At 40.3% G+C, this 21,317-nt stretch overlaps 1 long non-coding RNA gene across 1 annotated transcript in view; it reads left to right on the top strand.

The window, feature by feature from the left end:
• Positions 1–5,416: 5,416 nt before the first annotated feature.
• The window catches only part of LOC142052067 (uncharacterized), a 32,811-nt gene continuing 16,910 nt past the window's right edge, over positions 5,417–21,317 (top strand). Inside the window, exons 1-2 of the long non-coding RNA XR_012658699.1 lie at positions 5,417–5,738; positions 13,170–13,234. This is a non-coding gene — a long non-coding RNA (uncharacterized LOC142052067). The remainder of the gene's footprint in view (positions 5,739–13,169; positions 13,235–21,317) is intronic.

The following is a 21,317-nucleotide window of genomic DNA, read 5'->3' as shown; positions in this document are numbered from 1 at the left end:
AGTTTCTCAGCTTGCGAACCTTGAATCCCTTTCACAAGTTGGCTCATTGCGTCATTTCTATTTCTCAGGGTGTGCGTTTAGGTTAAAAAGGGCTCAAGCTGCAAGTTTAACCCTTTAGTTATTTACAGGAATGGTCCTGTCAAACATGTCACCTCCCCACCACAAAGTGGCAGCTGAAACAACCCAGTGGGACTTTATGCTCTACAGCCCTTTCAGCATGACAAGGAAGGCGCAGCTGATCCTCAGAGCATGTGGAGTAAGGGAGTGTCAACAAATGGTCATCAGCAAACCACAGAGCAGTATGAAAACATGTGGGTAACAATCCTTTACGAAATGGAGGCTCCTAGCCATAAAATGGTGGGGGAACAACCATTGACACTGCCATGGTGGATGGCAGCACTGCTGTCACCCACTGCCCTATGCTTCAACTTAGAGAAAGAACTGGGAGTCATCTCCAATGTGGTGGTTTTGCCATCCAGTTGCACCCCCTCTTTCAGAGGTATTTTGTGTGAGTTGGCAGTGCCCCGTGCTGTGATACAGTATGGCTAGGCTGCCTTGATACCTGCTGGTGGTGGCCGAGCTGAACCTGGTGGAGCTGGATCCTACCCCAAGGTTCAGCCATCTCCTGGCCTCCTTGGTCAGCATAGGTTCTTACAGGTCAGGCAGACACCTGCCACCACAATACTGCCATCCTCAATCCTGCCACAGGTGTGGAAGACGGAAACACAAAATATGTCCTTGTTTGTGCAACAAAACACAGTGTATCTGTGCCTCACGGTGCAATAGCTGACTCTGCATCAGAAAAGATCTGTCATCTTGGGTTAGATGTCTGAAGCAATATTGGACTTTGTCCTGATTGCTTCATGGTACATGTCTCCTTTTCACAGCTGTACCTGTGATGTGATCTCTGTATATAACTCAGCATTGGTTTGGCCTTTTCTAAAGTCAAATAATGATGGAAGTTTACTTTTCTGTCTGTTTTTTAGTCTTTTGACAATCTTCTGTATGCTTGTTTCCTGCTAAGTGTCTATGTTTGAGGTTATTTTCCTTACTTTAAGAATATTACCATGCATTTCTGCACATATGAGTCTGTTCAGTCCTTTTGCATGTTCAAGAAGTTTGATAGCCTGTCTATTGTATCCACATCCACCCTTTTCTGACACCTTCCCAGTTGTCCAAGGTTTAAACTGACATTACTGTTTTATAAACAATTATGACACTTAAAGAATTTCCATTATGTATCAGAAGCATCTCAGTTCAATTTTCAGAGCAATATTATGCATATAATACATACCCACCCCCTTTCTAGCAGCTCTGAATTACTCTTTTCTTTTTTTTCCCTGAAAACTTATATCTGAAATAATCTTTGACTTCCAGCATTGCTGCTCTATCCCAGGAGCTGAAATTGTTGCTGAGGCTTTGAGGCAGGACAGTGGACCTTGTCTGCTTGGGCTGCAGACTCCTTAGGGTTAGGTCATGCTAAGAGGATGCAGGAGGCAGGGTTCAGATGCTGTCGCGTATGTACAATTATTCAGCTGATTCATTCGTTGGAGGAATAAGAAGAGCCTACATTTTTTGTAAGATTTAAGTAAGTGAAAGATTACCTATATGAGCTACCTGACTGGCATACACAGTTGTGACACGGACACAATGTAATATTTAAGATTTCAGCCTCATTCTGCGTCAGACCAAAAAGAGGAAGAGGAAAGGGAAAACAGGGACAGTTTATTCAAGTTGTGGAAAACACCATTTTAGATAAAGCCTTGCTTTTTAAACTTGTATTGAAAACTTATTTACAGCAATGGAGTTTCAGTTATCAAATTAAACTTTATGGATTAAACTCTTTTGAATTATTTGTGCTAAAAATTACATATTGTCCTCTCACCTCTGGTCTTTTATCTCAGGTTAGTACCTTAAAAACTTACTTCTTTTCTCATAATAAAATGTGCTGGGCTACTGAGAAAGGATACCTTTCTAACTGTTGCAGAGAATTGGGAAGGTTGAATTGGTTTGGAAAGTAATGGTGAATATGGGGACCTTTACAGTCCTCCAAGTGAACCAGTGAGGTAATGAAACCTGCGCACCAAAGAAACAAATACATCTGAAGGTAAAAAAGAGGCATAAACAGTCAGCCAAGGACTAAAATCTTACAGAATGAAAAATGGCATCAGTTGTCTCACTTTGTTGAGGAAACTACCATTTATACTTGATGAGAATCCCAGGCACTACAAAAAAAAATGTGGAAAGAAGAGAGAGCAGAGATTCTTAAGTCAGAACTTGATGTTGAATATTTACTTCTTTCTTTGGGAAAAATTAACAGGGAAGGAAAACAGAGACAATATTTTGCATGCTGACAGAGTTACTTGTAAATAAATATTAAAATATTCCTGTCTCCTTTTGAATTAATAAATATTGTTCATGAAGTCCCCTTTTCTGAGGACTTTCACAGCAACTTTTTACTTATAGTGAAGTCTTCTTTAATGAGTAGGTTTTAAAATAATAAAACTGCTGTAGCAACACATTTACTGAACACAGTACAGGACAATTAAAGATGCTTCACTATATGCAAATTAATATTCTACTAACTTAGCCATATCTAATAAAAATCTTTTCCCTTGACCCATCAAACCATCTTTTCTTAAGCAAATTAACTCCAAGTGAATACACAGCTTAAATATACGGCTATGATTTTTTTTTCTTTATGTAAGTTAAGTTGGGCATTTTTTTTTCCTCTTAACCACTTCAATTTTCCCTTAGTCAATTCTCACAGTCTGAAAAAGACACTAATTTCTGCTGGGAGTAAGAAGGAAGTACAGATATAAATTTTATAACCGAATATGAGCTTTATACAATGTATTCTAAGGAATAATACTTGCTTTCCTATTTCCTTTCGTTTCTATACCTAACTTTATCATATATGCTACGTTTAGGAGTGTGACATTTTAAAATATTTTGATAAAGTTTCAAAGATGAGTTTCAGAGAGCAGTTGTAAAAGAGCAGACACTTTCCAGAACGCATTCTGGTTTCTTGGTGTGCCTTTCCTAGTAATTCTACTCAGGTCATTCTGCTAATTCATATTCTGGTTGGTTTGGGATCAGATTTGTATTTATGCATGAATACAAACTGAACAGATTTGTTTCCTGAAATCTCTGAGAGCGATTAAGGGAACATAGTTGCATATTTGCTGTCAGGTCTAAAAGCTCTTGACGCTTGATAAGAAAAGAATGAAGTTTTCCCTGATATTGCTTGGGCTGTTCAGGTCAGATACTGTAGATTAGTTGTATTGAAGAAAGTCTTTGTGAAAATCCATGGAGAGGCAGTAATTTTGCAACCACTTGAATAAAAATTGTCTCTAGGAACATTATATTTTCTAAATCCTCAGCAGCACAAAGGGGATCCTTTGAATCTTAAGTGGGAGCTGGAGGAAATTGTATGGAATGAAAATGGCTTCAAAGGAAAATAAAAAGCATGTCTAGTTTAATGCCTTTCCCACTGAATATCACAAAATAAATGACTGAGATAAATCAAGGTAAAAATCTCTATTTCACCTTCCAATATGTTGCTAAAAGATATTTATGTTTTCATATTTTTAATAAAGAAGCTTCTTTTTTTGCCCTTTAAATGTTTGCAAAATGTAGAGTCTACCAAGGCTTTTAACTGTATGTGCCAACAGTTAATGATCACCATCTCTGTTTTATAGATCTAAATCTTTGAATTTTGCTTGTGCAGACTGTTATCTATAAACTGTTGCTGATATGAATGCAGCATTTCCATGGAGAAAGTAGAGCTTGTCCACTTCTAGTGACTTTTTCACCAAGGAAAGCTATTCCTGTGAGCTAATGTGTTTACTTTTAGCTATAGTATTGGAGACCTGGGCTGTGATGTAGAACATCCTAGGTTCAAATCTTGCTGAAGATCCAGACAAGACATCCCAGTTTCCCCATCTTATACAGCCTATTTACAGAGAAATACTCAGTTTTCTGTGATTGATTTAAATTTATGTCCTCGTTTCAACTAGAATAGAGTTAATTTTCTTCGTAGTAACTAGTATGGGGCTATGTTTTGGATTTGTGCTGGAAACAGTGGTGATAATGCAGGGATGCTTTAGTTGTTGTTAAGTAGTGCTTACACTAGTCAAGGACTTTTTCAGCTCCCCATGCTCTGCTGGGTGCACCAGGAGCTGGGAGGGGACACAGCCAGGACAGCTGACCCCAACTGACCAAAGGGATATTCCATATCATATGACATCATGCTCAGCATAGAAAGCTGGGGGATAAAGAAGAAGGAAGGGGGGGATGTTCACAGTGATGGCATTTGTCTTCCCAAGTAACCGTTTCGTGTGATGGAGCCCTGCTTTCCTGGAGATGGCTGAACACCTGCCTGCCCATGGGAAGTGGTGAATGAATTCCTTGTTTTGCTTTGCTTCTGCGCGCAGCTTTTGCTTTACCTATTAAACTGTCTTTATCTCAACCCATGAGTTTGCTCACTTTTACTCTTCTGATTCACTCAGCTGTCCCACCAGGTGGGATTGAGTGAGCAGCTGTGTGGTGCTTAGATGTTGACTGGGGCTAAACCACAATTCATCTACTGTTTCCTCATTCCACCTGCCTGAGGTTCTTTTTGTCATTTATATATTTCTTATGCTTCTCTGTCATTGTTTTCAACATTTGCTGAAATTGCTGTATGTCCTGGGCATAATATATTTTTGCCTCTATTTTCTTTACTCTTGGGGCTTGGTGGTTGCATGTTTTTGTTGTTTGAGTTGGTGTTTTTTTTTCCTGTTAATTTGGGAGAACTGAGTTTTGCTCTATGCAGTACACAATGCTTGATACACTGTGGAATCATTCATATTTGATATCAGTATTCTTACCAGGGGTCCAAGGCATCTAATGAACAGTTATAGATTATATAACCTGCATCAGAACCTCTTCATTACCCGCCCCCCCTTTGAAAAAAAGAAAACCTGGGAAAGATGGAAAACTGAAAGTATTATACAGCTCTTTAAATCATGAAAAAAAAAACTGTTAAAAGGCTTTTTGCAGGTCTAGCATGTCAACATGTCCCTGCCATCCTGATGTTCATCTCAAGAGTTTGACCTTAAATTGGGTTTCATTTTTTTTCATAGCTGAAAGTCCATCTGCATTCAAAAAATGTGTTTCCATTTTCAACTACTAATGATCAATAGTCTGGCTGAGCCAGTCTTTCCTGTAATTGTACCATCAAAGTTTGCAAGGTTATAATTTCCATTTTCAGGTCACCTGCTTTTATTTTGAAGATACCTGCAATTTGATTAGCTATTTCCCTTGCATCATTAACAGAACATGGTAAAGAAAGTTGCCACTGGTTAATTTTAATCTCGTCTAATCTTCTAGACTGTTTATGGTTTGCATAGTTACCCAATATGTTTTGCCAGCATACTGGGTTCCATAACTGCTTTGTGGACAAAAGAATTCAGTAACAGCTGCTATTGAGTTACGGTGAAGCTTTCGTACAGCGTGTTTTGGGTGCAAATCACACAGACTTCAGCCATCTAGCAGTACAGTGCCAGTCTAAGTTAACTATGTAGGTTTCTGTGGTGGGTTGGCCCTGGCTAGCAACCTGGCTAGCAACCAAGTTTATCTATGCAAATAATGATCCGCAGGTTTCCTCAGGCAGAAGTTTCTCTGTCCCAAAGTAACCTTTGCTGACTGGTGAAGACTTTCACATCTCATAGCATAGCAAGGCCTAATTCAAGCTGGTAAGTTAGTTTTATGTTTTTCCTTTAGTTATTCCTTACCTTTCTGACTGCCTCATAGCAGTCCTCACTCTGCCAGGTCCCCCTAACCCCTGCTTGCTCCACTAGCTGTTCCAGCAGTTTTTGTCACTTCAGCTCTGAAGTGTGTGTGTGTAGCATGAGAAACTAAACTTCTGTTAGCTAATGAGAGACTTTTAAACAGCTTTATTGCTTTCTACACCTTTGCTTGAAGCTCTTAACTCACAAAGACTTCTGCTTCTTTCTCTAGTCTTTGTACGCAGATGTTGGGAGCACATTTACAGAGAGATAGTTCACATACATTTCTGTACACTGTTTTCATTACAAACTTTCTCCTACTTTATGATATAGCTTCCTTTTTGGCAGAGACACCTCTAAAATGTGGCAGCATACCACAAGCTAAACAACTATGTTCAGACCTATTCATTTATCTTCCCTCCTCTCTGCCAGAAGGGAGATGAGCACAACTCTCTCACAGGCTCCTCTCCTCTGTGGAGCTCTTGGAGAAGAAAGGTCATATAGGGATTTTCCCCTTCTGCTCTGTCCATCAGGATCACATAAATGTACGTGAGATGAAACCCACCTTTTAGGGTTTTAAAATTGGTCTACAATCAGTGCCTTGCTACAGAGCAAACCCATCTAGAGTGGGTGCCCACATGTCACCGCAAACTGCTCTGTGAGTCAGGAATTAGCTTCTTTCTGCTCCAGAAAGCATCAAACCGCAGAGTGCAGCCACACAGAGAGCACTTGACACCACACTTTTCTCTCCTGATGAATGCTGAATTTAACAAACAAGTGTTAAAAAATCTCCCATAGCAATTGGAAAGCCCTTGTGTACCTTTTGAAACTGATTCCGCTTTTGTTGTTTGGCAAAATAGTTCTGGCTAAGGTAACAGTGCCTTGTAAGACCTGGAATCATCCAGAAACAAAAACTAAATATTAATTGGTTACAGCTGAAAGTTAAATTCACAGTGAGATAGAAAGTTGACCTTTAAGTTTTGTTACCCTCGAGTAACTCTCAGCCTTGGGAAAAAGTACCGCTGTCAAAATGTTACTGTACTCTTGTACTAGAATTAGAAAGCATTTGTTCAAAATAAGACTAAAAGTATACAGTAATCATGGAATAGTCTTATCATAGGCTGGCTGAATACAAGATCAGATACATACAACTGTGGTTTATTTTCAGGACTAGTAGGTGATCATTGTGGGGAGGCTGATAATTGCTTTAAGTGGTTGAATAGCACCCTCTGCTACTCAAATACCTTGCTTGTCTCATTAAAACTGCATCTGGAAGAATCATGATATTTACTTTTTCATTATTTAAGGAAGGTACCATTCTGACTTCTTCTTGAATTAAGTCTCTGTTATTGGTAGTGTCTCTGCCACATAAAATATATTATTTCTAAAACCAATTCCCAAAAAGTTCAAAGCACTATGTTTATGTCTCTCACGTTACTGTAACTGCAAGGCTTTATCTAATACATATATATGTTTCCACATGACACAATAAAGGTATTGATTCTAGGTGTATTCTAAACTGTCAAGTAAATAGGCTTGATCACAGCAAAGCAGAGATCCTATTGACTTAGCTGGAGAGAAACAAATACAGCTCCTAAGCTTTACTTGGCCCAAAATAACCCTTTGAAGTCTGATTTGTTGTTAGAAGAAAAATAGCCCACAGACCCACACCAACTTTCCTTTTAAATTTGTGCTCAGTGGTTTGTAGTTTTTTTTTCCAGTGATATAAACCAAGTATAAACAGGGATAAACCAAGTATAAACAGGGAAAGTTATCTACAAGGACAGTGGAAAACAAGGACACCTCTTTGGTCTGTCTTGCTTTGTGTCTTGCCTTGCAGTGGTAGCACCTCAGTTTCCCTGCAGTCCTATTCAATAACCGTGACTGCACGGCAAGGGACTATTTAAAATGAGTATGAGAGGCAGAACCTGGCCGAAGGGCATAAGTCATGCACAACCAGTGTGAGCTGATCCAGTGATAAGAAAAAAAAATCCTACAGCTACCGTGGCCCTTCCTCCCCACAACTTCTGATTTTTTTCACACACATGCTATGTACATTTTATATTTGGATGATGGCCCATGTCTTATACATCACCCAGCACATTGGGTCTAATCTTGCTTGCTGCCTAAGGCTAAAAGCACAGGAACAGAAGAAAGTTGAAGGCAGAAACCTGGAGTAAACTGAATAGGGGCAATCATATCCCAGTTTAAGAAGGATGTGGAACTGCTTGAGTGAGTCCAGCGGAGAGCTACCAAGATGATCAGGATGATCAGGATGCTGGAGCATGTCTCTTATGAGGAAAGGCTGAGACTTGGGTTTGTTCAGCCTGGGGAAGAGAAGACTGACCAGGGATCTCATCAATACCTACAAATATCTAAAGGGAGGGTGTCAGGATGATGGGACTAGGCTCTTTTCAACAGTGCCCAATGACAGGACAAGGGGCAATGGGCACAAATTGGAACACAGGAAGTTCCACCTCAATATGAGAAACAACTTCTTTCCTGTGAGGGTGCCAGAGCAGTGGAACAGGATGCCCAGGGAGGTTGTGGAGTCTCCTTCCCTGGAGACATTCAAAACTTGCCTGGACGTGTTCCTGTGGCCCCTGTTTTGGGTGTCCCTGCTCAAGCAGGGGGTTTGGACAAGATGATCTCCAGTGGTCCCTTCCAACCCCTACCTTTCTGTGATTCTGTTATGTACTAAGTGAGCTGGCTGCACACTGCAAGACAGGTGTTTGAAAGCTTGACAAATGTAGCCCTGCCTCACCTAAGGTAAATTTGTCACCTTTGAAATGGGACTCAATAATTTTTAGATGTAAAGGTGTGAGTCTGCAGCTTTTTAATGACCAGACACTGCTCTTGCCAGGCATTAACCCATTGACATAGCCACAGCATAAATGCTACAGAAATAACAGAAGCAGTAGATGGATACAATCATAGTTCTTATAACTGGATTTAAAATAAGTGATTTCTTTATGTAAATCTTATATCTTCTTCCTTTCTCCATGCCGTCATCCTTACAGAGAAAGTCAAGTGGATTTTTTTCAGTCAGCTCCATAGGATCAGGATGAGGTTGAAAGCATTAAAAAAAAAGGGTTGTTAGGAGGTCTCTGCACCAAAAAATTCAGATGCAGATGTGGAACTGAGAAGCATTAGAATGAAGTTTGCTTGAAGAGGTGTCGGGGATTACAGGCTCAGTGGACAAGCCCTGCTGACATGGCATTTGTGTGTGCATTGGGCAGGAGCTGGACAAGGACATGACTTGGGAGACACTTGCGTGTCAGCATTAGGGAAGGAAAAAGAGGCACTATTGGCTGCACACATGCACAAGGAAAACTTCACATTCACTTAATAGTCTGTGACAGCTTCTTCAGAAACCCTTCAGAAATGGCATTTCCTTCATGATGCAAGGCGAGTGCCAGGCTACTGTCAACATTAACAACTAAATTGTTAGTCATTAATCCCCTGGAACAGGGGAATTATAATAGGCACAGAGCCTGGACCATCACTTGGTTGTGTTAACAGGAAGTTTCTCATTCTACTTCAGTTCTTTGGGGAAAAGTGAGGAATTAAAAATGCATGTTCTGCCTTACAGAAGAGAGTAATCATGACTGTTCAGAAAGCATGGCAAGTTGCAGCAATGACTGTGCGGCAAACCCTGAGGATTCCCAATTACAGATGAAGTGGAGGCTGTGAGAAGAAGCAGGTTGCCCTTCCCTGCTCGATGCAACAGCTGCCCTCTGACTGAAGGAGCAAAGACTGCCTGGAGGATGTTACTTTGCTTGTCTGCCTTTCACTGAGTGATAGGCATTGTCTCCTGATGGTATAGTGCCAGGTTTGACCTCTGAATGGGATGGATTGGATGATTTAACAGTTCTATTTCTTTGACTTCTTATATGAACATGCACAGTGAATACCTGAGAGGGAAAAACCCACAAGTAAATAAAGAGCAGAAACAAACGAAAACACCTAGAACCAGAAAAAAAACCCTTTGAAATAACAGTTTGGGTTTTTTTTTTTTCTGTCAATGTCTCAAATTGTCTTGTCATCAGATAAAGTAATAGGTCTTTGATTCCAGTTTCTCTGCCTGGCATCTGTTATTTAATTTCAAATTTATTTCCTGAGCAGGAAGCTCAGGTCAACTCTGTCTGAATTGTGGATTTCTCAAAAGGTGAAAAGAGCTCCTGAGGAGGATTCTCTGCATGGGAGTAAACCTCACCACAGTTTAAACGACGTCTGTAATGCAGTGCTCAGTATTCTGTGCAGCAGTCTGGGAGGTAAAATGTAGACCTGGCTGTCCTGCAGGAGAGAAGGCAAGGTGTGCTCAGTCCTCCCCTGTACTCTCCCTACTCTGGCGGCTGATGAAGGAAGCCACCAGGGTAATGTGGGCAACCCAAGGAACTAATTTACTGTAGCACATACTGCTCAGACCCACTGACAGGCAGAAACATTGTGAAGACTTACATTAACAGTGTACAACACAAACTGAGGGGTATGTGGCAGGGCTTGCTGCAAGGATGGCACTCATACAGCAGCAATTTTCTCTGACTAATAAGGCAATAGGAAACTTCCAAATTTACATCAGGCACTCTGTGCATTAACACTATTAGGGAACATGCTGATAGAAAAAAAATTAATCTACTTCAGTTTATCTAAGATTTACTCAAATAAGTACGAAGTTGAAATAAAGATATATTTTACTGCAGTAAAACGTGGCTATTCTAAACACCTCTGAAGAGGAGCTTTCCAAACAACAGCAATTAAACCATGACTGAAACCATAGACGCCTGAATATTAGTAACATATTGTAACTATAATTAAGTACCATTTGTACCATTTGTTTGTTTTAGTAAGAAGCTGTAAAAATCAACACACAGAGAAAGAAGTATTCAGTTATGAATATATTTGCCACACAATCCACAGGATAGGCTGAATTCCAGTTCCCAGTGTGTTCCTACAGAATACGCTGAAGTGTACTTCATGCTTTAAAAATGTTTGAAGTGTGACGTTCACTGGAAACGAAAGAAAGAGCCTCAGGGCAGATGAGGCACATGAGTTACTCTTACTTCCAGTGTCTATCTACTGTGTTATGACAGCTTTCTTTAAACTTGCAAGAGATTTCCAGCACTGATGATTGAAACATACTTATTCAGCGTTAGTAAACTTTCCTTGGTCCAAATGTTTGGAATCTTTTAATGGCAATCAGCAGGTGTGATGGCTACAAATATCTCTGTTCTTCAGCAGCAACATGACAGGGAAGACAAGTTTGCAGTCATGACATCCATATTCAGCTGTTGCAAAGTTCTCCAGAACTATGGCCATGGATGTCATACGCCTCGCCAGCCGAAAGGGTTGGAAAACAATAGACAAAATTCCATGTAGTAAAGTTTTGCCTATTGTTTTCCATTTGCATTTGATGCTCAGAGAAATGATATTTCCTAACCATACAAATCTTGCTGCATGTATTTATCTTGTCATTTTTTGGTTGAAGTTATTGCCCGGATTCCTTAATCTAGAAAATCTCCCAGACTTCCCAAGTGCTGCTGGTTGTAAACTTAGTTTGCCCACTCCCCTTCTACACAAAGCTCTTCCTTATCTGTTGTAATCCTTCTCTAAAACCTGAGAAAAGGTAATTTTTGGACTGGTTTGTGGGCCAGTTAGCCCATTCTGTGTAAGCTAGGGTGAGAACGGCCATATTGACATTGCCAAAAGCATCAGCCCCAGAAGCAGTCCCTGGCCCATGAACGAAATGGTGCTGAGCTGTTGGTACTGAGGACCAGCACCACCTCTAAGTAGAAGACACACTACCCAGCACCTTGAGTGAATGCTAGCACCTACATCCACAAGCCTTTGTGCCTATTCACAGGCCTCTCTAGCACAAAACACATGATCCACACACAGTGCAATGTGTGCCTGCAGTGTGCATTCAATAACTGTGCAGGCAAAGCTCCATCCTGTGGTCCCTGGTGGTTTCCCCTTACCAATGGTGATCATGGTGCCTGCTTTTGCTGGACAAAAGGTATCACAGGAGGTAAAGCAGGAGGCCTCAAGGACTTTCAGTGCAGCTGTCAGTCCTGCTCCCAGTCCAAACGCTCTTTCTACTGAGACCATCTTTGGAGAACAGCAGGAATCATTCCTCAGCCTAGTCTTATTACACTTGGCATTGAACCATCCTTGTCATGGACAACAGTACTGGTTCTGCTTCTGACTGACCTCATCCAGTGTCGCAGCTAGTCTCCTCTGCTTCTTTTCAATTTTCTCAGCCTCAAAGAGTGGTAACTACAAATGTGTCTGCTGAAGAGAAATAAAGGAAGGCCTGCCAGTTATTGCCAGCTTTAGGTGGCAAACTGTTTCGTGTACTTTAGTCCATTAGTCCTCCTTACAGATGTCTGCATCACCAAACCCACTTTGCACCTGTGGGTGCATTCCTTAACAGAGTGCACCCCCGAAGTATAGCTTGCAGAGGAGCCCTGGACTGCAAAGACCACTGAATAATAATGAATGTTCCTGTTTCCTGTGACTGGAGAACCAGCCTCTAGCTCTTGGCTGGTGAACTGTGCATCCTCACAGCAGCCTGATGCTCCACAGTTCTATATGTCATGCTGTATGATTTACTATAAGATTTTAATCCCCAGGCTCTAATCCCTCTTTTTAATTTCAGTTCCATTTTTCACAGGTCCCTACAGTTTGTGGGCATTCCTGTTTGGTGTTATGAGTGGTTGAGATATAGCCTGATAAAGTAAAATTTTCAGTTTGTGGACAGGAATGCTTCTTTAAATTCCCTTTTATCGAAGGATCCACAAGCTACTTTTTTATTTTGTGTATGATTTAAACTTCACATTTCTAGAAGATTGGAGTTAGTGGAGGGAATGAGGAAGTAACTTTCACTTTTTTTTCAGAAACGTTAAGTATAACTCCAGAGATGATGTGGATTTTGTGGAGATGATCAGGATCTGTTCGAGAAGATGTTGTGTTGCTAGGAGACACTGATAACAAAGTACCATGAAAAAAATCTTCTCTTTTAAAATTGCATTTGGGCTTTGAAATGAATGAATAAAAAGTAGTTTAATTAAACACAATATCAAAAATATGAAAGATGTAAGAGTATTTAATTTTGATACTAGAAAGCCAGTGTTAAGTGCAAAACTTAATGCAGTTCCAAAAGGAATGTGCCATAAAGAGCAGAACAGGCACTGTGGATCATTAACAGCTTGATTAGAGGCACACCAATAGCCTGAGTCAAGAACATAAAGGAAACAAGAACAGAAAAAGGTTCATGCAACTGCATGACTGTTTCAGCTTGCTGGTATTAAACCAGGTTCAACAGTATACATCACAGATATCTTCCTCCAGTTAATTGATTAAGCTTACTAAAAGTATTTACTCTCTTTTTCTCTATAGAATCACAGAAAGTGCAGCCAGAAAGGACATGAAGAAACATCTAACCCATCTTGGTGCCCAAGGAGGTCAGTTAAACATCAGTCATCCCTGGGAGATATTTGATCAGGCCATTCAAAAACCTTCTGTTAATAGAGACTCTTCCTCCTCAGGCAATCTTGTCCATTACTAGCCTTTCCTTGTTGTTAGGAAGCTTTTCCTAACATTTAACCTAAATCTCTCTTGTCAAAGTTTAAGCCCATTGCTCCTTGTTGTATCCTCAGTTGACATAAAGAATAGTTTATTTATTTCCTATTTCCAGCAAGTGTTTACATACTTAAAGACTTTTATCATGTCTCCTCTCAGCCTTTTCTTTTCTAGACTAAATAATCCTAATTCTTGCAAGGTGCATGCATCCATCATGTTTTCAAATGCTCTGATCACTTTGGTATTTGCTCTGGAAACTCTCCAATGCAAAGGCACTTTGTGTAAAGATCAGATAACTTCCCTTGGACTTTGGAAATAAGTGAATAAGAAAGAACACAGGTTTATTAATTCATAGCCAAGGAAATGCACTCAGGAAAACAGTGCTATTTTGATAGCACAACCTTACATTTTCAGGTCAGGAGTAAGTATTCAGTCTCATCTGTGATTGCTCATCACAAAAAATAAGTGATGCCTGTAAATGGCAAACAGAAAATAAGAGATATCTAAAAATGTCAAATGGCTTCTCGCAAGCCAGAAAGTCCAGAGAAAAGCAGTCCTTTTTCTGGAAATAACTAGGCTGTAAATGGAGATAAACATCTTTCTGTTTTCCTACATTCTCAGTTTTGCTGAGGATCTTCACCTGCACAAGTTTTATAAATGAATTGCTATCATGGTCTTGTTGTCATGTCTGGCAAATAGTGATGTTACAGTTTTAAGATTTTAATTAAATAAGATGCAGATTTATAATAGCACAACAGAGCTTCATACATTTTGTGCTTAATGACACCACCAGATTTCAGCAGCTCTACTGATGTGATAATGTGCCTGAAAGGGCCTCTGATACGGAAGTATGATAATAGCTTAGTCCCATCTCTCTCATTTTCTTTTAAGTTTTGCCATTAAATGTGAAGTCAATTAAGAAACAGAAAAATGATGTTCAAATAAAATCAAGTGACTGAGAAAGCCACAAAATGAAATTCAGAGTTCAAGCCAAAGCACAACAGGCACCAACCAATTGTGACTGTGTACTACCAGGGTGTTTGTCCAGAGGGAAGGGTGAATTTCGTGCATGAATAGCAGCGTGTGATAGCCTTGCAAATCCATGTGTTCAATGATTCACAGTGCAGAACTGAAACTTGTATCTACTGCCACATTTCATGAATAGGGAATTAAATTTCAAGTGGCAGCCTTACCTTAGAAATTATTTCCTTATTTATGTTAGTAGCAGACTCAGGCTCTATAGTAACTAAACATATTTCACCACCCCAGTATTTTAACTTCTTTTTTATTTCCATAGTGATGGATTCATGAGGATCCAGACCCACCAGAGCCTCTGACCTATGTTTTAAATGTCTTCACTTTTATAATGGAAGATGTGGTTGAAAAAGATTAAAAATCATTCAAGATGGTCATATTTCTACCAAATCCAGTTACAAACAAAATTTGAAAAAGATTACATACTTTTGCTGCAAGTTGAAAGCCTGCACTGAAAATATTTGAAAAAAAACAGTTAAAATTTTAATTTAATTTCCTAGTAATCAATGTACTTTTCTCTATATTATCACAAGTACCTGGCAATTATAATAGAAACCACCTAGTAGGCTATGGTGGCGTGTACATTACTGGATGAAATAAAGCAGGAGAGAACTGACATGGTGCTGCAGAGCTGCTGGCTCTCTCTGTGATTGTTTTGGACCATACACACTGATTCTCCCAGACAAAAAGCCCAGGGCTTTTTTCAGGAGCTGTTTATTGAAGGAGTGTTTAATATACTATCACATGTATCTCACAGCATGGATGAAACTAAGCTAGGTTTGGCTAACTTACCTGTAAGTGTCTGTGCTGATTTTGGCTAGAATAGAGTTAATTCTCTCCCCTGTAGCTGGTAAAGTGCCGATTGCACTTTGATGCTTTAGTTGCTGTTAAGCAGCGGCTCAGGGTCGATAAGTAGTGCCTGTAGTGGTCGGGGACCTTTCCAGCTTCCCGCGCTCTGCCACATGGGCAAGAGGCCGGGAGGGGCGGGGCCACAACCAAGACAGCTGACCCCGCCTGGCCAATGGGATGGTCACTCCATGCCATGTGACGCCATGACGAGTACATTAATGGGGGCATTTGGGGTGTGTGTGTCAGGGGTTGTGGCTCAGGGTCTGGCAGTGTTGGGTGGTGAGTGGCTGCATCATGTGTGGATTGTGTTGGTTGTTCGTTCCCCTTCCCCTCCCCCACCCCAGGTTTCGCCTCTCTCATTATTTTCCTTTTCATTGCATCATTGTTGTTGTTGTTATTGTTTTATTTTAATTATTAAGCTGTTCTTATCTCAACCCATGAGCTTTCTCAGTTTTACCCTTCTGATTCTCTCCCCCATCCCGCTGGTGGGGGACTGAGCGAGTGGCTGTGTGCGGCTGAGTTGCCGGCTAAACCACAGCAGTGTCCTTAGACACTGCCCCAGAAGACCTTGTAGTTTAAAAAACACCCTCAGACCAACTCCTCAGACACATCTCATACACTCTTGTCATGTTGCAAAAATACTATGTCTGAAAGGCTGTGAAAAATCCTTCTCATGTGCAAGTATTATGCCTGGACAAAAAAAAAAATAAATTAAAAATATGTTTGAGTATGAGGAGGCTGTCATCTGTGGGCCTGAAGAGACCTCAGACTTTGCAACCTCACAAGTGAGGTGTTGGCCCAGGAGCAGGGTGGATTTGGCATTGGCAGCATGCTCAGAGACAAGACCTTGACTGGTTAAGAGACTTCTGTGTCAGTCTCTAACTTAGGCTAATACCTGGCTCACACATCTGATCAGCAAGGAGGAGGAGACAGGACGTGTTGCCCCTGCTCAGCAGCAAGGTCAGATTTTTATTGCCTGGCCCAGGACAGTCTGTGTGTCAGCTCCAAAATGAGTACATGCTCGCTCTGCTCTAATGCAAGTGTTCAGGATGCTGCCATACTTCTGCACAACTGTGCTTTAACCTACAGTTCTGCATGATCCCACTCCTCCATCCAGTGTTCACTGTAATTCAAACCCCAGTTCTCTGAATGAAGACCCTGATGATTACAGTGCTTTAGAGCCTCTCCTTATATAAGTAGAAGAATTAGGCAGATGCCCTGGAGCACGTGAATTACAGCCTCTTAAATTGCTACCTATCTGGGGAGAGGCACAGAGCCTAATCTTTGATATCTGCTTAGTGAAATGAAACATGGTTAAAAGGCTGACAGCAGTTCTATGCATGGTTCTTTGGTATAAGTTAAAAACAGCAAAGCTGCAAAAAGTTCCTAGAGAAATCTATACTCAGTGGTTGCAGAATGTCCTTTATTAGTCTGCTCTGTGTGTATTTACAATCTTTGATTAAAATAAAATTATGTGTTATTTGTATTATAAATTTGTTTTTTTGCAACTCACCCATCTACTTTGTACTTTGTGCAACCTCCCATAGCATAAGCTAAACCAAAGGAATTGTATTTTTTGAAGACATCGCTGCGTAATGGCTCACATCACAGTATCAGACTATAACTGCTCTCTTTACTTGGCAGTCTGTCACTTTAAAGTTGTGGTGCTAATAAAACACAAAATATTTCACAACTTAAGAACACGGATCACTTTCTACACAAATGTTACATCCTTTTTTATTTTTTTTGTTCGCTTTCTTTTTTTTTTTTTTTTTTTGGCCAGCCTATTCCTTTTATAATTTTGGCATGGCACTCTGGAACCTGGAGATGAATGGCAGTTTCTCACCACTTTTTACTGCACTGGAAACCTTGATGTTTCACAAGAATACATATGAACTAAAACCCAAGTGTACTAATAATTCCTGTGAATGACTCATTTCATACTTTCTTTTAGCTATGGTTCTCAAAGATGGAGATGTATCAAACTGTATGTTGAACAAGACTTTAACCTGGCTTTACACTGCTTTATGCATTCCTTTTTCCACAAATGTAGTTCCAAGTGCATTATGGCATTCCAAATATATTCAGAACCTGATAATTTATTTATTCCCATCAGCTCTCACATCAATACAACACCGTTTTTCTGGAATTTGTTTTCTTTTGGTACACTCCCACATCATGTAATATTTCAAATAGAGGTACAGTAGTATGAAAAAGTTACTAAGGGTGTAGTTTTCCTGTGTAACTTGATTCAGCGTTATAACAATGCTGAAAGTTACAGCTTCATTTTATTAGCGTGTTAAGGTCATTTGCCTTGTAATAAACAAAACCATCTCGACATATTTCTTTGAGATCATCCTGGCTTCAACAAATTTGAAAAGCAATTGCAATAAATATTTTCTGCAGTAATTATCACACAGTTAGGAGCAGGGAGAGTTGGGACACAACATTCTTCAGCTTTTTCTTCTGCCCAAATTTTAATACCTATGAAATAGAAGGTTTTTCTTCTCTGGGTTACCTCACCTGTAGTTTCACTAGTTCATGGCTGGCTAGAGCCAGTGTGTGTCCTCTGGCACTATCTGCAGCTAAAGCATAGATACCATGAGGCATTATCACCAGAGGCCAAAGTTCCTGTCAGGGATATAATCAGCAAAGCTGATGTTAAAGCTCTAGTCACTCGTCAAAGCAATGAAAATGTAATTGTTGTTGTTCACTCTCCTTCTCCCATGAAATTAAAAGAACAGCTTGACATAAGAAACAACTTTCTCTAACTTGGCTTTGTTAATGCAGCCTTTAATTTTTAAAAATCCAAGAGCGGTCTTTCTAGATTCATCTTTAAACATAAAGGCTGACTCTCCACTGGAGAGCTTAGGTGAAATGAAGAGGAAAGAGCAGCAAGCAGGGAACTGATTGCAGGTCCTTGATCTCCAACAGGTAGCCCCCAGGGTATGTTAAAAAGTCATAAGGGCTACCTTTAAATGTTAGACTACAGATGTAAGCCCAGCACGTTGCCACAGCCGAGCCCTGACACTACTCTGTCACCTCCTGCCTGCCTTCCCTTGCACCAGCTAGCAGAAATGCAGCTGGAGAGCCATGAAAAGGGGTGGCCATGAAGAATGATCTCTTCTTTACATCCTTAATTTTACCCTAGTAGAGATAACCCTGTGCTGAGGGAATTCTTCAGGCAGAGTTCCCTGATGCCTCAGAAAACCTGAACCTATCAGTTCTGCAAGAGTAGTTGCATCTGCAAGAGTTTTATAGCAGCCACCTCTCTCCTCAGGAGGAAAGGAAATAAAACTGATAGGTGTGGTCTACGTTTGTAAGACAAAGCCCACATTTTTTGCCACATTTATTCTTACACTTTGTCTTCAAAAGGAAGGATTTCCTCTTGACTCTGTACCAAGGAACTGAGAAAGGTGCTGCATGCATTGCTAGAGGTTCCTAGCACGAAACATGAGATGAGGTTCCTGACAGCTGAAGATCCAAAAACCCTTCACAGAACCTGCAGAGTGTGAGTTTACCATTTTCAAGGGGCTACATGACAGCTTAAAGACTCTTCTGCCTCCATGTCCATTCCCCCGCTTCAGATTTTTAAGAAAATAGGTAATTCTATTTTGGTTTTACCTTCCTCAGAAAAGCAAGATGCCATCAGCAGGAAAAACTTTCAAAATGAGTTTTCCAGTTTAAGTCAGTATAGAGCAAACAGTGACAAAAATAAGACTGAGAAACAAAGGTAAGAAAAAGACATATCTATTTAAATATACACATATGGATATTGATGTATTTATGAGAAAGGGAGGAGGTGTGCCACAAGGGCTGTGCTGGCTGCCTCTCTCCTCTGATTAATAGCTTTGGTGTCAGGGAACTGGCCTATCCATATATATCTGCCAGTTCAATTCTTTATGTTTTCTATCACCACTTAACCACTGTTCACCAAAGAGTCAAAAGCATTTAGCAGTCACACATTCTTGCACAAGCATACTGATAAATCCGTCTGATTTTATTAATTATGTTAGTGACAGGCTCTAGTCAAAGTAGGGGAGGAGAAAGACTTACTTTAAGTGCCTATAACTGGCAGTTTATATGTACGTGGTGTATAGATGTTCATGCTTCAGAGTATAAAGCTGTGACTAATGAAGCTTTGGAAGAACTATCCTTTACTGGTACTTTATTTCATAATTGCTTAGTTTAAAGTTTCTTGCCTTCTCCTCTGAATCATCCTATTTGTGGGCTCCAGGAGAATGACACTTGGTGCAGCTCTAGTCTGAACTGGTTGGAGGTACACTGGGTACCTGCCTTCTGCCACCTTGGGGCTCTTACAAAATGTTTTGCATTGGAGGTCAAGATGGCCCATCTGGAGAAGGGGTTAATCTGGCTGGAAGCAGGGATGCCAGGGACAGAATGACTCACTGCAAGGGAGTAAAGTTTGCAGATGAGATAGGAAATGCTGCAGTAGTGTCTTGTAACAACTGGGTAACATTAGTGCTCGGGGGCCACTTTTGGTAAATAGACCTGGCACTGGGGGATGGACCCAAGACCGGGCTGACACACTCCACACCAACACTCACAGGATTGGTGCTGGTGTAAGTGTATATAAGGAATCACTTCATGCCACTTCATGCTTATTAAATCTCCTTATATTTAAGCACAAACATGTGTTTCATTTGCCTCAAGGGGTTCATAATAAAAAATTCCCAACATAATATACATTTCAGAGTTCACCACTGTATGTGGAAGGATTGTTTTTCCCAGCTATACATGTCACTTTTGGTTTGTCTGCACTGAGATTGAGCTTCTAATTCTTCAGTCAGTCAACACCATGAAATCTTTTTGCAACTCTTCTCTGTAAGGCTGGTGCAGTGGTTCCAGTCTATTTACTGGCCTGCAAGGCTCCTTTCCTGTCTCTCTTCCTTTCAGCTGAGTTTGGCTTCCTCTTTGATTACAGCAACTCTGAATAAGGAACAAAAATTCTTAAGGCAAGTACTGGTTGTGACGTTTTGAAATAACTCAGTCACTGCTTCTCACAACCCAATTCTAATGGTACCTTTGAATGTCTTGTATTCTACTTAAAAAGCACCACATGAGTCTTTAATATATTTTCCAATTTTTCCAAAGGAAAGTTATACTACCTGGGGAGGATTGACGCACCTGTCTTAACAAACATTTGGTTCAAGCACAGTACCAATAAAATAGACATAAACCTATCTAACATAGATCAACACAGATGATCAGTGGGGATCACCCCAACTTGAAATTATAACTCAGATCATATAGGTTTATGACCTCTCCTTTAAAAAACTTTTATTTCTGTTAGCTCTGTCAAAAGTATGACTCAGTGAATTGCAGATGAAGCCAAACAGATCAGCTAGCCATGGGCAAAACTGGGGGGTCACTTCTGTGCTGAAAAAATCTGTCCTGACTTTGCTAGTTAATTTTTATACTGCTAGAAGGGTATAGGGAGTTACACAATCTGGTTGTATTATTCAAAATACTCTAAGTGGATAAAATAGCCTGCATCTGTCTCTGATCTGAGGCTGTCAAGTTCATTTAAAGTTGAAACATTACATGATCAGGGAGAAGTAAAAGCCCGGTGTAGAAATGCAAGCTGAACTAATCTGAATGCTAAACTCTTATATTACTGGGAGTATCCCATCACTTAATATAACCCTTAAGTCTTGCAGAAAGGTGGGCAGAAGTAGGAAACATAGCCTTCAGATTAACCTATCTTTTAAAATGGAAATTCGTTTACTTTTCTCCCCATCTGTACGGCTGACAATGGATTGGGCTCTATTTTCAACCTGCTAAGTTGGGGCTACAAAAAAAGTTTTCCTCAAGAAGCAGATTTGCGGCCCTGTTTCTTTATTATTCTGAGGAAAAGCAAGATGGCAATTTGTAGTGTCCAAAACAAGCTGTAAGGGACACACACCTAAGTGCTGGATGCTCAGTTAATGGGGAAGCCTGCATGTTTTGGAATTTTTAATCTCCTGGTCCCTAGTGGGACACATGAATGGAAAAACAAAAGAAAACAAAAAAGACAAGTGGGTACAATTTTTGAAGATCTTTGTTCCCCTCATCTGAGTT

Source organism: Phalacrocorax aristotelis, chromosome 1, assembly GCF_949628215.1.
Source record: "Phalacrocorax aristotelis chromosome 1, bGulAri2.1, whole genome shotgun sequence".
Classification (NCBI taxonomy): domain Eukaryota; kingdom Metazoa; phylum Chordata; class Aves; order Suliformes; family Phalacrocoracidae; genus Phalacrocorax; species Phalacrocorax aristotelis.
This window is presented reverse-complemented; position numbering and strand designations above follow the sequence as displayed.